At 32.1% G+C, this 13,131-nt stretch overlaps 1 long non-coding RNA gene across 1 annotated transcript; it reads left to right on the top strand.

Moving 5' to 3' along the window:
• Positions 1 to 6,634: 6,634 nt before the first annotated feature.
• LOC149156676 (uncharacterized) lies at positions 6,635 to 8,264 on the top strand. Its single transcript, XR_016263416.1, has 3 exons — positions 6,635 to 7,112; positions 7,491 to 7,676; positions 7,887 to 8,264. It is a non-coding gene; the product is annotated as an uncharacterized LOC149156676 (long non-coding RNA).
• Positions 8,265 to 13,131: the final 4,867 nt, after the last annotated feature.

Genomic DNA, 13,131 nt, shown 5'->3' with positions numbered 1-13,131 from the left:
ACCAGAGGTGATGGTTAATTGATTTCCATCCTAGAACAGTTTTTGAAGGTCTTATTAAAATTCTATCTATTCAAGAAGTTCCCCTGAAAAAAATACAGGTCTCTATATGTGGTATGAGATTATGTAATTTTAAAATTGTCTTTCAATATTTTAATATTTTGTGTTAATCTACGTGTAATGATGCAGTTCATTTTGGATATGGTCTTGCCGCTAGTTGAGCCGTTAATACACCTTATTGGGAAGCTGCTTCAAATATAAACTATTGAATGGAACTAGGTCTTACCAGGTTATTATTCAATATGCATATTTAATGTGACATGCACAGTTTGGAAACTACAAGTTTCTTTTGAGTAAAGCAATATCTCAATAATTATAACTAAGAGATGTAAGAGGCATCTAGATTGAACTAGGGTCAGAACTATGAAGTGTATGCACAAATGTAATACAACTCGTTGTCTACATGATAATGTGTGACTTAATAAGAAGGTCAATGGGGCTGGCACCCAACTGTACATCTCGTGTAAGTACATAGTAGGAGTGTAAAAGCATCTCCTAGTGCTTCTTGATTATTAGCAATAAGGAAGTATTAAATGCAAGTTCAAGTTCACTCAAATTCCAATATGTAAATTATTGTGATTCAAAGTATGCAACCTCAAAATTCACATTGATGTGCATATCCATCCAGATAAAGATGGGGTTCTATTAATGTCTCACAAATAGGAACCTTTCAAATCTGCACCAGGAAGAAGACACTTCTAGTAGAATGATTGTAGATCTTACAAATGTATGTCTTGAGGGAAGTGATAGGATTAAAATGATTTGTGTTTATATATAAACTTTATATGACAAACAGATTGATATGGTGGTGTTGATGCACTTGAATTAAAAATAGAGCAATTCAAATGGAGCCTAATGACTAGTAAGAAGTAAACTCAATTCGGAATATGACTAATCCAAATTAATAAACCAATCTTTATTAAACCTAAAGTTTTCACATTAATACAGCCTATGATAATCAAAGGATCTTAGGTTGGTAGTAAAATAATGCACACATCAAGTGAAATGGAACATATAAAATGTTCTAGATGAGGAAGAAAGAGGATAACAAATCATGCAACAACTTGTTGCTAAATTAAGAAGATGATGGAAAAAGTGGTACTGGTAATCAGGATTGTTGTACACCAAATATATTGGGTATCTAATAAATGGACAACCATATAATATGAAATGCATATTGTAACACTATTTCCTATCCAACAATCTTGAAGAAGTCTGCATGTCTGATTACATTAATAGTGTTGTCTGGTTCTTAATGGGACTACATAGCAAGTATTGCATAAACAACGTAGGAATTCATGTTAATGAATTTGATAATTGATAAATGAGTTATATTCTCTTTGGGGTGATTTAATGTTAAAATGAGGTGTTAACATGTAAATGCCCTAGGATCACACCCTGGTGCACATAGTGCCTAAAAACATAGAGGGTGTGGAATTGAAAACATTGTAACTTTCATTTATAACTCATGTATGGGAAATGTATGTATTTGCATACTATTTGTTCAATGGGTTTAAACGTACAGTAAATTATTCATGGCCAACAAGATGTTGTAAGAAGTGTAAAAAGAGCAACAGTTAGTCATATGACATGATTAGTTAAGTATGGATTACTTTTAAGTAACAAAAGATCATTTTCTTGGTTAAAGATAAAGTTAAGGTTGTAGAGTTTTATTATGCATCTATCTTATCATTTGCTGAAAATTTCATGCAATGAAAAGATACATGAAAAGGATTAGCTAAGTAAAGGCACTTGAATACTTTGACATAAAAAAATTCAGTTATACTATGGTTGCATAATTCCTTATTCCCTAATCGACAAACCAAACATGGTTTGATTGGACTTGCCTAAAGGTAAGATGAATAGTTGAAGTAATTGTTAGGAAAATACTAACATGGTTGGAAACATGTGGATGAAGTATATGTCGTGCAGGTGATGCTATGGACATCGATACGGTGTAAAAGTTGTACATGTGGTACTGTGTACAAGCGGTACATATGGTACCAATATGGATACATGTATTGCATAATAATATATGACATGTATAGATGCGTGTAATACATAGTATGTGAAGGTGCACATGAAGACACTAGGTGATTTCCTGGTAAGGCAACCGATCTAGAGTGTGTACAGAGGCATGATAGAAGCAGAAACTAAGAATTGGTATGGGAAACTAAGGATAATAATCTGTGTTTTGTTTCAATCTTAGTATACATATGATATATGGTTCCACTTGTGATGGTTACATATGCGTTACAATTTTGATGGTTATGTTTGAGCTAACCTGATATGATATTTTATACATGATGACTAGTAAAATGTGCTAGTTGACTTGTTGTGACTAATGCAGGGAAACTGCAAGAAGAAAGTGGTCGACAACAACACAAAGGCTTTGGAAGAATGCATGGTAAGAACATGCATTTCTTCAAATAAAATGAACCTGAGGAATTATATTTAAATGGAGGGCAATATAACCTATAGTTACTCAAATAATAGTACTGTATATCAAGTTATGATATTAACTATGGTAAACAAAGTTGAGTTTCTGCATCTAAAATCTCTCACAAAATTGATTGAAACAAATGTTACAGGTAGTGATGGAAGGAGATATGCTCCTTTGTAACTGATATATATCAAAAGATCTGCATCAGATGGAAAGGTCATGGGAGCCTGTAAATTCAAAGACAACTGCCTATGAAGGACAAAATAATATTGTAAGATCCAGTAATACATTGAGGACGGTGTAAATTTAAGGGGGGGAGTATGTAACACCCCTCCATTGTATGTAAAAATTTTCTAACATACGCTAAGAAACGCTAGGTATGATGTGTAACAAAAAAAAGTAAATACTTTATTATAAAACAAATAAAATATTTTAATCACTTGGAAAAGCGAGACACCAAGAGATGAGATTCTTGCCAAATCCCATTGATGAATGGGAAGGGATAATTATTTCATGGTAAGACTTCTAGATCCAATTCTAGATAAGCTTAATGGATTGGAGAAAAATATCGATTAATCTACTTAGCTAGAGAAAGATGATAAGTTAAGAAAAACATAAAATCATTATGGGAGATAAAGGTAAGCTTTTATGAGGAAAAGCCTCGTGTAAGATAAAGGTGAGATTTTTTGGGAAAAGCCTAGGCAAATGGATAAAATGATCCATAAAAGAGGGACACCGCTAATGGAAACCATATCATGAAAGAGGGTATTAAATACCCATGGAAGAGATCAACAAGAGGTAGTTGATCCATGGCAAGAACTCTCTGCTTGGGGGTGAACTGGTGAAAGCTATTTATAGGTTGGCTGGCGGTGCTCCTTTATCCAAGTGACATTCTTTCCAACTACTCTTGTCTGAATCACTTACATGGGATGTATTGTATGTTTACTCCTTCTTTTTATGTTGTTGAATCGTTCACCTCAGATATATAGATGTATGTGTTAACATTATGAGATAATTATATATGGATGCAGTGGATATCTTTTGCATCTAAATTTACTCACAATTAAATTTAGTGAAGGAACATAGTATGTCTCTAAACTTATGTGATATCTCTATTTTTATTGTGGCAAATATTTATGCATGAGACATCGATGTATGTGAAACAGTTATGGTTTAAGGCTTCAAATTGTATAACCTATGGTTCAGGTTATCTATGTTATACATTATGCGCCACAAGAATTGCATACAATGATGCTAGTTAGCTATTTATGCATTTTGCATAAGATTTATGTCAGTAATACTTTTGACTATGCCAGTAGGATTATGATTATGATTCATGGCTATACTAGCTATAGTAGATTCAAGATAATATTCCATTAATGTTTGTGTTGAGTCATCAAAGAATCTTCTTGGTTGCATGCCATGATTAATTCTTTTCTCCAAGTTGTAATTCATGCTTAAGGGTTGATTTGACTTGTAAGCCTTAAAAATAAATATAAAAGTTCACGTCATGGATTCAGTAAAGTATAGAAGGTGTTTGTAGTATTGTGCCGAGGGGGTATGGTTCATTACTTTTGATGTCGTCAAATTTTTAAGAGTATGAGTATAGTTGCATGGATAATATTTATTCATTTAATGATGAAATAATTATACTTATAGCAACTATTGAATCTAAATTTAATCAAAGTAAATTTTATGGGAGCCTAGTAGGTAATTGCCAAATTGTGCCCAGGGGGTATGTGACAACTGGAAGATCATTTTCCTTTTGTTGAACTCCTTCCTCTACTTCTTAGGCTTTGTTTTCTAGCCAATTTCTCATTTGTTCTTAGGGCTTCCTAGTAGGCATCCTCCATTGTCTTCAAGGGAAAGAGACCAATCTCATCTTAGATATCATACCTTAGTCCATCTATATATCTAGCCACCTTTCAACATCTTATTCTCATGCCAAACATATGTATTATCCTTAGAATTCAACCCTGACTTTTGCTTGGGTCTACTGCCTCATGGGCAATGTGGCATACCTTGTGATTGGATAACTTGACCTTTGACCATCAAGAGTTTCCTTAGTATTACAACTCCAACCATCATCCATGCTTTTTGTAGTTCCTTTCGGGCCTGATTCATAAGGCAATGGGTTAGCTTAACAGAAATTTAGTCATTGCCTATTCTTCCAACCATTAGTATAACACTAAATAAGACATGCAATAAAATAGTAAACCCATAGTTCTATTATATTTTAGATTGTAGAAAATTAGATACAAAAAGTGATTTTTCATAGGCCTAGCCATTAACAACATATCTTTTCTCTTGTTTTATATCCCCATCCTAAACAAAATATCTCCATGGAGAAAAATGTTGTAGCAAACACCCTTGAAACATTCCTTTATATGTCCCCATTCTAGAAGAGTCAATACCACCTTATACTATGAGTTAACTACATCTATCTTCTAAAAACATTTTAACAAAATTAGCAAATTCTGATAACTTAAAATATCTTTAAAAAGAAATATTTTCAATATTAAAAAAAATGAGAGTTTCATAAAATACTTCTGCAACGTTGTCTTTTCAAACTGCAATAGTTACTTATGGAAAATTATTAAATAAATTACGAAATATAATTAAACATTAGAAAGAAAAAATATCCCATAAACCCCAATTATTAAATAAATTACCAAATATAATTAAACATCCCAAGGAAAAAGAAAAAACAAATTCATATAAACCCCTTCAGCCACTCAAAAAAGATCATTAAGTAAATTCCAAAATATTTAAACATCGAAACAAAAAAAATGTGTCTATTCTATATCCATATCTTTTCACTTGACGCACAATTATGAGAGAGAAATATGGCACCACCCACCAACCATTGTGTTTGAAGTGACTCGATGGAACTTGTGAAGCTTCCAACGAAAAATTCGCGTCCAACGCGTGTTTTTAATTCTCCATCACAAATGCCCAGGAATGGTTCCGTCCATCTATCTGGCTATTTCCATAATTAAATACGATTAAAATAATTAGTTACTTATCATGATGATAGTTAGGGATGAGCCGGAAATTTTTTTTCGAAGATAAAGTTCAAACTTTTGAATTGTTTTGTTTGTTTTTTTTCTTATAATTAAGCTTGTGATTCGTATTTATTTAGATAATTAAATTTATGAATAAATTTTATAAAAATATTTTATAAATATGTTTTAGAGATTTTAGTTTGGTTAGAAAAGTTTGGGTTAAATTCTATTTTTAAGAACATAAGTTTACATTAAATTGAATTTTTATGTTATTTAAAATTTGTTTTTAAATTTATATATAAATTTATTTCACTAAAAAAATTTAAGACATTTAATTATATAGAATTTACAGGTTAAATTTGTTGTTATAACAAATTCTATCCAATTTCGTACTCATAACCTTAACTATTTGAATTCGACTAAAAAAATTCTTAAACAAGTTATAAAACTCTATCGTATGATTCTAACCCATTCTTAACAAATTTAAAATTAATTAAAAAACATAACGAATCCCTAACAAGTTTCAAAATTAATTAAAAACATAACAAATCACTAACAAGTTTGGAGCAAAAATAATCACAAAACATAATCGAAAAAGTGCCAAACCCTAAAAAAGTTACCGGGGTTTCCAAATTCCAATTCTGGGTTTCAAAATTAATTAAAAAGCACAACGAATCCCTTACAAGTTTCGAGCAAAATTAATCACAAAACATAATCGAAAAAGTGTCGAACCCTAATTTTTTTTTTTTTTACAAGTTGCACGGATTTCCAAATTCCAATTCTGGGTCCATCGTGTTATGCTAAAACCAGTTACAACTTGCGCGGGTTTCCAAATTCCATCGTGTTATCGTAGAAACCAGTAGACAGATTTACCGAAAAATGGACGACTCTGCAGCCTTTTTTACTATCGTCTAATAATTGTACCTCAAAGGTGATGTTTTGTGTGAACTATTTATATTCCATCCTGTTGTACACAACTGTGGGCACACTGTAACGGAAACACAAGTGATTAGCAAAATGATTAATTTTAAGTGAAAATAATGCTAAGAAAGCTGGTCCCTACATAATATATTTCGAGTGGAATTGTTTTGCAGATAACAACGCTGGTGCCAGAGAGGCCCTGCACAGTGTTGCTTGCAATATGAAGAAGAAATGTCCAGTGAAATGCGTGCTCGCTCCATATTTTCCGGTGCATGATCCGATGAAGTTTGTTTGGTTAGGCAGAGTGTTCGGAAATGGCTATGTCATCAAATTACTCCAGGTATGTTCAAATGAAATGCGTGCTCGCTCCTTACTTCTGACACATATTTGTAGTAATTTGATGACATGGCCATTTCCGAACACTTTGTGTACCCAAAGAAACTTCAGGGATCGTCTGCTGGAAAATATGGAGCGAGCACGCGTTTCTCTGCACATTTCTTTCTCTTGATCTTGCAAGCAGGGCATGGAAATATGGACGGCGTCTCTGTATTCTAACCATAGTGTTGTTTATCTGCAAAACAAATCTACAGGAAATATATTCTGTAAATGTTGACGGCGTCTCTGGATTCTAAGCGTTAGTGCTGTTCACATCTGCAAAACAAATCCACAAGAAAAATATTCTGTTGGTAACAGGTTTCTTAACATTTTTTTTGTTTGGTTTGAAATTCATTATTTACCAGTTGCTTACCTTTCTGTCGCTGCGTATAGCCAAGTTCGAGGATGGAATAGAAATATTTTAAGTAATAAGTTTAATAAGTTATTTATAAAACATTTGTCATTAAATTTGCATTCCAACTATTTAAATTTTTGATCAGAGAATCCAGAGTAATAGAATTTTTACACCAACGTTTCGAATCCCAAATGGGATCCATCATCAGGGATCCCATTTGGGATTCGAAACGTTGGTGTAAAAATTCTATTACTGTGGGTTCTCCGGTCAAAAATTTAAAAAGCTCAAACCACAGATCTCTGAAATCCAATTCCAACTATTATTCACTTTGCAGTGGAACATATCAGTGGTAATTTGATGGCATGACCATAATAGGGATTTATTTACGTTTACAAAATTAATCAAAGGGATTTGGGGACATCCATAAAGAAGTATGTTTCTTGCTGTTAGGGGCTGAGGGTCATGCCCAAGGGAGGAGAAAACTCGGTCGGCCTTCCCCTGACCTTGTGGGATTTATTGTGTAAGTATGTGCAAAACAATATCTGATAAAGTCATTGTAATAGCTTTCTGGAATGCCTTATTCACTTTGTTGGAGAGCACTAAGTAGGGTTTTTAACCTTGGTATAGGGTTTTCAAAGTCAGGGTACGTGTCACTACAATCACAATCGCCTAACTTCTTGCGCCTCTGCATCCGTTTTTCTAATGAATTGTTTCTGTTATGGTTTTATAGGATCTTCCGACGGAGCAGCGAGATGATTCAGCAAGAAAACAAAAGATTTTACGGAGCAAGAGAAAATTTCGAGTTCCCGTATATCACTCTGGAGGAGTAATCAATTATCTCCATAAAAAAAATTGGAGGCGTACAATCGCAGTTAGTTTCGACAAAGGCAGAGCTGCAATCCCAGTTGGCTTTTACCAAAGCAGAGCTCCTTGACATTAACCAGAGACATGCGAATCACTGGAGGGTCATTACAAAATATCATGAAGGTTCGGGGTGTTGATTACATGTTTCTATGCAATGCAAAAATATGGTCAGTTGCCAGGGAGAACCTTAAAACTGTCTTTTTGTCATATGCAAAATTAGAAATAGCACAAGCATGTTTACTAATGTGTTAATGTTCTGATAAATATATAATTTTTTTTAAATTAATGCCTATAATATAATTATATAGTATAAATCAAGGCCGTATTTGTTAAATTATGGTATTTTATAATGTTTTTAAGTAAATTCGACAAAGTAATTTTGTATATGATAATTTATAGCATAGTTTTATAATTATATCATATAAATGTTTTTTTTCCTGGAATAAATTTAATTTTATTGTTATTAAAAAAGTTTTTTAAATGATGATAATTTTTTTCTAGCTTTTTATTGTTATTAAAAAGTTTTTTTATATGATGATAATTTTTTTCTAACTAATTATACCTTACATTTCTGATCTTTACCTTTTTAATATTTTTGGTTCAGATTGATTTATAGATTTTTATTTATTTTTTACTTTTTTCTTTCTTATGTAAGTACACTCTTCCTTTTACCTTTTTTTTCTTACATCAGTACACCTTCCAGAGCTATAGATATAGCTAAAATTGGAAGGATACTTTGAAGGAGCTCAATATTGGATGAATATGCCCTTATTGTTATTTCTTTCTCCCTATTGAATGTTCAGATACATCTCAAAAGATAATTTGTTATTTAATAATTTTCATGGTAATTTCATTATTACATTTGGTAAAGATGAAAATATAAGATAGTTTTAGAAATATAAATTATTTAGTCTTTATATATTTCTGGTTCTTGGCATTTCTGGTTCAGATTGACTTATGGATTTTTCCTTTTTACCTTTTTCTTTCTTACATCAGTACACCCTTCTTTTTACCTTTTTTTTCTTACATTAGTATACCCTCCAGAGCTATAGATATAGCTAAAATTGGAACAATACTTTGAAGGAGCTCAATATGGGATGAATTATTATTTCTTTCTCCCTATTGAATGGTCAGATTCCTGAGATAAATGCCAAAAGATAATTTGTTATATAATAATTTTCATTGTAATTTCATTATTACATAAGGTAAAGATGAAAATTTAAGATAGTTTTAGAAATATAAATTATTGAGTCTTTACCTTTTTTATATTTCTGGTGCTTTACATTTCTGGTTCAGATTGACTTATGGATTTTTCCTTTTTCCTTTTTCTTTCTTAGATCAGTACAACCTTCTTTTTTCTTATATTAGTATACCCTCCAGAGCTATAAATATAGCTAAAATTGGAACAATACTTTGAAGGAACTCAATATCCATTATTATTATCTCTTTCTCTCTATTAAATGATCAAATTCCTGAGATAAATGCCAAAAAATAATTTGTTATTTAATAATTTTCATGATAATTTCTTTATTACATAAGATAAAGATAAAAAAATAAAATAGTTTTAGAAATAGAAATTATTTAATATTTAAAATTTTATTAATAAAAATATACTAACCTTTTTTATTTATAACAATAAAATAAAAAACTTAACTAAAAAATTAATCTGTCAACTTCCAACATGAAAAATATTTATCATCCGTAGTATTAGAAAATGAAGCTTTTAAAGTTATAAACCAAAATTTCATTAACATGTAAAATTTCATTACGCGATGGGGTGTTAATGAAGCGCTAAGAGGTGCATCTATGAATGCGCTGTCATAACACTTGGGGATTTGGTGACGGCTGGCGACATCCGATAATTAAATTGGTTTCTTAGTATGCGTGTTGAGCTTGGGGCGATTCCTATTTCCGCCACAGTTTTTTAATTAATGCCCCCTGACATGTGGGGGTATTAGGGAAATATAACACGAGAATGTTTTTTTTTCTCCTCCAGTTTTTTTCCTCGGGTTATATTTCCCTAATGCCCCCACATGTCGGGGGCATTAATTAAAAAACTGTGGCGGAAATATGTCATGGGGCATTAATTAAAAAACTGTGGCCGAAATAGGAATCGCGTGAGCGTGGTGTCATGCAGATTAATTATTATTTAGCTTAGGTGAGAGAAGATGGTAGATGCCTCTCATGGGATGGCGTGGACTCTTCCTCATGTTCTGCTGGTGTATATCTCTGTTATGTTGTGGGTTGGCATTGTTTTTTACATTCACTGGTGGTTGGAAGCAGGTGGCGTGTCTCTGTTGTACGGTGTTCTCTCTGGGTTATGTGTTTGGAGTTTGGTGGGGAGACGCCTGGTATACTCGGGTGCTGTTTTTGTAGCACAATAACTTTTCTCCATTTTTATGGGTCTCCACATTGGGTTGCTTCTTGTTATAAGGTTGTTCCTGGGTATTTCAATCTCTATGGTCTTTTGGGTTGGATATACTGAATAATGTTCAGCTTTTAGGATGACATTTACCGGTTATGTTGTGGACTCAGAGCAATGTTGTAATGGATTTGTAATGGGTCATTGATTTTCATAGATTTTATATGTTAGTTATGCCTAATCACTTATAATTTTGCAATGAAATATAACTAGTTTATATTTAGATTTTATATGTCCGTTATATCTAATCACTTATAATTTTGCAAATAAAATATAACTAGTTTATATTATAAAAAATTAGAATATGTTAATATTAATTTTATTATTCAATAAACTCGTATAGTTACTTGTAAATTAAAAATATAAATATTTTGGTAATTTTAATTAATTTTTAAAAAATTAGTAATTATGGTTTATCTTATATTTTATTATAATATCATAAAAATAATATATATTTATTTTGGAGAATTAATTTTGTTGGTCCAAGTTCCGTTACTAAAATTTAAAATTTAGATTGGGATTAATCTTTTTTTGGGTGAACTTACTGTTGATTTTCCATATATATATATATATATATATATTATACATTGAAAATAAAATTATTAAATAAAGTATTGATAGAAGAGATCATTATTTTTGCAGGAAATCTAGCTAAAACCATATTTACTAAATAGCATTAAAATGGTATATAAATATCCATTACCATCACACATGTATAAATTGGAAATAAAATCATTATATGATATTGTATTGCATTGATAAAAAATATATTTATAAAAAAAACCATATATATATATATATATTTTTATTTATTTTATACATTGAAAATAAAATTATTAAATAAAGTTTTGATAGAAAAGATTATTATTTTGGTAGGAAATCTAGCTAAAACCACATTTACTAACTAAAACCATTACCATCACACACGTATAAATTGGAAATAAAATCATTATATGATATTGTATTGCATTGATAAATCTCATTGAAATCATATTTAACCAATGGTAAAAGAAAATCTACCGCCCATCAACATTACACGTAAGAGTCATTCAAGTATTAAAATAATAATAGTTTGGTGAAAAATAAACTGCTAATATAAGATGGATAGATATTTATTAGGGCAAGAAATACATAATTTTTAAGTAAGATCTAATTATCAAATTTTGAATTATATATAAAAGCATTGAAAGATCCAAATGCTTGAGGGTGATTATAGCTTCATTTTTATCTTTTTAAATACTATTATTTTAATTTCATTTATTTGGATCAATTTTAATTTGTGATGAGGATTAAATTTTATGTATAAAATATAATTTATAAAATTGATTCAACTATTGGAAAAATGTGTTGTATGTTTTTTTTTTTTGTTGAAGCAAGAGACTATCCTACTATTCCAATAAACCAAAAATAATGTTACAATATATACGAAAACTAGACTTAATCATGGACTCTGGAAAAATCAAGGCCATTCTGCCATGAAAATAACCCTCCAAACTAACTAAAGGACAAGCTAACCTCACAAATGGGACCCACGGTTAACTGTTAACCCAAAGTCAAACTCCACAATCCTTTCAACATTAACTCGCAAAGTTTGATCATACGAGTGGCCCCACAAAATTGCACGACCAAATCGGACCATCGAAACCAACTACACAAACGAATGGCTCAGAGTAATATCGGAAAGACCAGATGCTTGAGCCTTACGGCGCGATGGAGGATGGTAATTCGTACCCCGCCCTTGCCACGTGTTGAGAGCCTAGTGGAATCGCTCTCAAAACGCCCAAACCACTTACCATTCCAAAGCCCAGCGATCACCTGGAAACCGCTTTAAAGCGTGGTTATCCAACCTGTAATAGGAATGCATGAGAATTTCTGTCGCTAGGAAGATCCAGCTGTCCATCCTGTGATAGCTTACATCAGGACTCACAACCGATGCAGCCGCTGACTGTACATTAAACCCTGTGTTGCAATACGAAGGAAAAAGGAAACTGGAAAACTTACACCAAAGGATAATGAATCCACTCAGAGTTTTCCCTTCTTCCAGGTACCAACCAAAGAACTGTGTTTGAACTTGCATACTGAGCTTCATTCCGTGCCTTTCCTTCTTGCCCAATGTCTAAAAATTTCTCTGTCCTCTACCGCTTGTTCATAGCAGAGAGCTTTTAATCTGCTCTGCAACGCCTCCTGCCACTTCATCTCAATCCTGCTTTCTGAATTAATCACTCCTTGGTTGGCCAGTAAATCTGCTAGTTTATTGGCTTTCCGACGAACATGATTGAAGCTAACAGTTCGAAGACTCAGGAGATGTTTTTGAATTCTTTGGTACACTTGTAATAGTCTCCAGTGTTTTGAGACCCTTTCTGGCGCTTTTCCACAACTGATTCTCTTAACCGCATTTATAGAGATCTCTGAGTCTGCTTCGATAATGACATTTGAGCTGTGATTTAGTTTAAGAAGCTCTAGACATTGTTCCAAAGCCATTAATTCAGCCATATTATTGGTTGCTATGCCTAAATGGTAGTGGAATGTAAAGATTATATTTCCTTCTTCATCTCTTAACACCCCTCCATAACCTGCTGTTCCAGGGTTGCTTTTTGAAGCACCATCAATATTGCATTTCAGATAACCTTTCGGTGGAGGCTGCCAGACCTCCTTATCCATTTCCAAATCTCTTTCCTTTCTGTTAAGT

The sequence above is a fragment of the Pinus tabuliformis genome, chromosome 9 (assembly GCF_031772625.1).
Source record: "Pinus tabuliformis cultivar Carrire ecotype Pingquan chromosome 9, CPIR1, whole genome shotgun sequence".
In the NCBI taxonomy this organism is placed as follows: domain Eukaryota; kingdom Viridiplantae; phylum Streptophyta; class Pinopsida; order Pinales; family Pinaceae; genus Pinus; species Pinus tabuliformis.
The sequence above is the reverse complement of the archived record's forward strand: the minus strand, read 5'-3'. Positions and strand labels throughout refer to the sequence as shown.